General features: G+C 39.6%; 1 long non-coding RNA gene across 1 annotated transcript; it reads right to left on the bottom strand.

The window, feature by feature from the left end:
* Window positions 1–1,833: 1,833 nt before the first annotated feature.
* Window positions 1,834–4,477, bottom strand: LOC121033802 (uncharacterized). Its single transcript, XR_005792127.1, has 2 exons — window positions 3,920–4,477; window positions 1,834–3,201 (listed from the first exon to the last, which is right to left on the bottom strand). It is a non-coding gene; the product is annotated as an uncharacterized LOC121033802 (long non-coding RNA).
* Between the last annotated feature and the right edge of the window lie 884 nt (window positions 4,478–5,361).

Genomic DNA, 5,361 nt, shown 5'->3' with positions numbered 1-5,361 from the left:
TCTGATAAAATGTTGATTCAATGTCCTAGCTGATTGTGCACATGTCATACATGCTATTTAAGGAAAGTGACCACATTGTATAGATTTTTTTTCTTAGTGTCTGTTAAAGCAATAACACAGGAAGCATGTTATTATAACCTACAGGGATCATAAATACTAACCCTATAGCGTTTTTATTACCAACTTATATCAGAGGCAATCTGGCACTCTTTACACATAAGATCCTCCCATTAGTAAGCAGTCTTATATTACAGACATAAAATATTTGTAAGCATTTTTGACTTGGCCAAACTACTGCAGCTGTGTCACATTTGTTTTTCCTTATTTTAATATGAGCTTATTTAGATGAAATTGGAATTGCCTTCTTCTCCTGTAGATGACAGATCTGGTTTAGTGCCAGGCCACTTAGTGAGGTCTATCAAACAACGCTCTATTATGTACAGTGGCATAATTTGAAAATCACAAGACCACTAACTCATAACACATGTGAGTGTACTCAGTTGTTTCAAAGTCTAGCTTTTTACAGATGATTTTATATTCCATTTTAGAATGCTCTTTATTGTCTCTCCTGCAGATAGTTCATCTGATCATCTCTGAACTATTTTAACATTTTTTTTTACATTTTTAATGGAATACACAGCTATATATCATAACTAAACAAACACAGCAAAACGACAAGTCAAAACAAATTTTCGTTCACTTTTGTGTTGCATCAACTTGCACTTGGGAAATCTATGAACTGGATCGGAGAATGAGATTTTCCTAATTGTGACTTCCTCTCATTCCCCTATCACTGACTCCCCTACCCAATGCTGGGCTATACTGCTCTCATTCAGGGGCTTCTCTAACATCCTAGGAAGTTGGTGGTTCCTGTCACCCAAAGTATTTCCAGTAGTATCAAGCGGTAGCAAAGTAAGTACCCTTTCTCGATCTCCTCTCAAAAACTCAGAGAGTGAGACTCTAATCCTCAAGTTACATACCCCAAGGTTAGTGAGCAACAGAGGTTTTAAGCAATGCTTGTTTTTCAGGATTAATATGAAAGCCTCCTCCATCTACTGGGCACAGACACTTTCTCAACTCTGAATAATTTCATAACAACTTCTCTGAACATCTGTTTACAACAGGAGACATTCTCACTATCCTGAAGACCCCCATGGGGGAAAAATTCTGCTCTGTACATTGTTTTGCTTTGCACTTTAATCTCTGCTTGACTGGACTGGATTTTATCTATTGGCTCAGTTCTCAACTGACCTTGATCCTAAATGCTATGTAGCTCCAAATTTATGTGATGAGTTACATATTCGTATCTGTTTAGTTCTTTTCTCAATTTTATGAGTAATCACTAACCTCTATATTAACGGGTTTAGACTGTTCTATTAGTGGTTTTAGACTACAAAATCTTTTAGGGCTGGAACTATAATGATAACTAAACAATGAAGCAGTATCACAGCGCCCTGTTGGGTACCATCCAGGTTAGTAAATACTCAAAAACTAATTATCAGTGAATTATGGCAGTAATGATTTAGTGCATCAGAGAAATCCCATAAGGTACCCCAATGAGAAAAAGCTACACCCAAAGTGTAGCTAAGTTGGTAATAGAATAATAATAGTATATTGTCCCTATAAGTTTCTGGCAAAGGGGACAAGCCAAACGTAACTAAAACAAGGGAATGAAAAAGTGAAAAAGAGCATGGCCAAAAGTCCCAAAGAGCAATGTTTTTATAATTATCACCTGTTGAAAAAAATTTAATGCAAGTTCAGCTTCAGATATACCTGTAAAAGTGTGGTAAATTTTCGTTGAGGATCAGGAAACTAGACAAAAAAAAAATCATGTTTGTTACACAAAGTGTGATTTTATTATTTGAGTTTTAGTTTCAGCAGAAAACCTTGAAAAGGATGCAAAAAAGCACAGGACAATTGTTTTGACTGAATTTAACATTATCAACCATTTTCCTTTTTCCTTCCCTTAATCACCTGGTTTGTTGACATATTTAGCAAGTTGGTTGGATAATCAGCATCACAAAATTCTGTAATTAAGTCACAAATAGCTAGTGACCGGTTCTGTTGCCATAAAAACATTCTAAAGAGTGGTTTGCATGGGCTCAGAAAAAAGGCTTTCTTGCCATTTCGCTATTAGGAAACAAAAAAACCCGGCAAAGGATAGAATTTCACATTCATATGATAATCAAAAATAGTGTTCTCAAGGTCCATGTAAAGAAACATGGGACCAGATTACTTATTTTTCAGACACGTGTGAGAATTCGCAACCAATCAAACTTTCTTCTTTCCTCTTCCAAGAAACACAACTGAAGTGCCAACTTTTAGGGATAAAGAGATAAAGTAACGTGAACACTTTTGTTTTCTTCGTTACCCAATCAAAATTCCCAGACTGTACCTTTCATTAATTCTATGTTATTCTTCTAAAACTCCGTTTTTTCAAAAAATAATAATAAAGACAAAACATTTTTTAGAACAACATATACTAAGTTTTCAGTTGGGGGATTTTTTTTTTTTTATGACTTCTGAAAGCCTTTTGACATGGACTCCAAAAAAAGCATATATATATATATATATATAATCCTTAGAAATGCGTTTTAAAACAGTAAAACCCTGAGAATTGCATAACTGGATATTCTCAGCTGCCGCTGTGAGAAAAATCGCGGTAGAAGGATGAAGCCTGAAAGTAAAATTTTAGCTGCTGGATAACGAGGAGATTCAGCGTCAGAAGCGGATCAGCTGGCCACATGGTAAACAGGCCCTCTCGGAGCAGGGTAGCTTGAAGCCAGTGGAGTTATTTGCGAGATGGGGAGAGAGGCCCACGTGACGCGCGCACGGATGGCGCGCACATGGCCCCTTCCCCCACTGGGCCTGTCCAGTCGGCTCCGCCAAGTGTGGACTCGTGATTCAAACTGACAAGAACCTTGCTCCCTCCCTGATCCAGAAAGAAAGAGCCTTGTCAAGTCGAATATCCTGCTTGCTACACAGGAGCCGCGGTGCCAGGAACAATGCGGGGAACTCAAAATGGGCCCTGGATCGGCCAGAGGCCTCGGGCCCTGGCGTGGCTGCTCCCAGGGCAGCGAGAAGTGTAACTGAAGCTTAAATGGCATTGCGTTCTTTTTTGGAGGAAATGCTGGTTCGTTTTTGTTGTTTTGTTTGCTTTGCTTTTCTGTCATTTGCTTACTTCGGAACTTTGAAGGCCAGCTTGGAAAGTGAAATACACATGTTTTGTTAAGGAAAACAAATAAATACTCAACAGACACCCAAAAAACAAATTCTGTTCAACCGAATAATAAACACATTCAACTCCCCTTACGCCAGATGAAAGAGCCATTGGGGGTGCGGGTGTAAAGATGAATAAAACCTTTGGTTTCCAGGGGACTGACACAGGCTGTAGGGGGTGACACTGTACATTTACAAGATACAGGAACATCACAGAATTTAACGGTTGAAGGCCTGCTTTTGATTTTTTTTTTTATTTCCCCTCTGTTTGCTCTGTGATCTTTGGCCAGTCATTTGACTTCTGCGCCCTATTTTTCTACCTGTGAAATATTTATGAATAACTAACTCACAGGAGAAGTATGAGAATTAAATAATATAATATGTAAAAAAAAAAAAATGCATTTTGAATGCATGAAGTGCTCTACAAAAAGTTAGTTATAATTTGGCCGGAGGCAGGCAGGCAGGACCCGTGGTTTCTAGCTCACATTCCTGACTTGATCTTGCTCTGTATTTTCAGAGACAAGGTAAGGTCCCTTTCAGAGCTCAGATTCTATCTTCCAGCAGAATATATTTCAAGAAAGAATTAAGTATAATAGATAAGAGGAAGTGCCAAAAATAAATAAATAAAGCCCTGAGGAATAAAGGACCATATCCAACTGGGGTAATAGCAGAAGGCTTCTCAATTAGAGCTAACACGTACCTGATGGAAATGGCAGATTCCCACAATGGGCTGCTTTATGCTGGTATAAATGCCCCCAAACCAGTGATCACTGTTTCCTAGGATTTCCATTCACAACTCCAATCTACTGTGTGTGAGCGTTTCAAAGAGATTGGTCATTAACAAGTGAGGAAGCAGGATGCAATGCACTGGCACCTAGAGTTGGCTTTGCAGCTCCATCTTTTATCCGGAACAATAGAGGAAGGACATCTGTGCTTGGAGGCTGTCCTCCCCACCAAACATAATGATGTCTTCCCGTTGTTTAAAGGGAGAATATCTTCAAAATGAGAACGATTTCTGGGAAAATAAGTTTTCTGTAAGGTAGTGAGGAAAGGGTGAAAGAGAAGACGGTTGCCAGGTGAAACACAGTTGTTACAACCCAGAAGGCTGATGTTGACGTTTGTGAAGGAAGGGCTAGGTCTGTAGCCCTGCAGCATCAGAAATATCTTGAATACTCATTAGAAACAAATTTCCTGGGGGTGTGGGAGGGGTGGTGGGAGAAGATGGTTCATTCAGTTGGTAAAGCGTCTGACTCTTGGTTTCGGCTCAGGTCATGATCTCTCAGTTTGTGAGTTTGAGCCCTACATCAGGCTCTCTGCTGTCAGCTCTCTCTCTCTCTCTCTCTCTCTCCCCAAAATAAGTAAACATTAAAAAAAATTTTTTAGACACAAATCTCCTGAAGCAATAACTCTGATTAGAGTTTAGAGCTTGGAACTCTGCATTTAAAAAGAAACCCACACCAAGAGTGAGATGTATGAAGTTCCTGTCCCAGACAAAATCTTTATGTGGGTGTTTAAGAATTTGTATCAGCGGGGCACCTGGGTGCCTCGGTCAGTTAAGCATCTGACTCTTCTTTTCGGCTCAGCTCATGTTCTCACAGTTTGTGAGTTCAAGTCCCACATGGGTCTCTGTGCTGGCAGTGGGGAGCCTGCTTGGGACTTTCACCCTCCCTCTGTCTTTCTCTCCCTCTCTCTCTCTCTGCCCCTCCCTCACTCATGTTGTCTCTGACTCTCTGAAAATAAATTTAAAAATTTTTTAATTAAAAAAAAAAAAGGATTTTTATCAGCATCTGATATTCTCATGATTCAACCTACAGACCACTTGCTTCTCGTGAGAGAGTCGCTGAATATACATGTACCAGGGACCCGTAAGTGTTAGCAAGTCCCAGCAATGAGAAAACCTCCTTTCCCTCCGTTTAGGCTAAATCCTATAGGACCCCAACTGTGACATTTAGCACCTTTCACTGCATTGATCTATCAACATGTTTCTCTCCTCACCCTTGACTCAAAGATTGTCAAAGGTAAAAATGATTTTCTACAATTTTTTTTTTAATTTTATTTATTTTGAGAGAGAGGGAGAACAAGCAGGGGAGGGTCAGAGAAAAAGAGAGACAGAATCCCAAGCAGGCTCCGCAGCATCAGTGC

Source organism: Herpailurus yagouaroundi, unplaced genomic scaffold (genome assembly GCF_014898765.1).
Source record: "Herpailurus yagouaroundi ecotype Mexico unplaced genomic scaffold, PumYag 159, whole genome shotgun sequence".
NCBI lineage: Eukaryota > Metazoa > Chordata > Mammalia > Carnivora > Felidae > Herpailurus > Herpailurus yagouaroundi.
The sequence above is the reverse complement of the archived record's forward strand: the minus strand, read 5'-3'. Positions and strand labels throughout refer to the sequence as shown.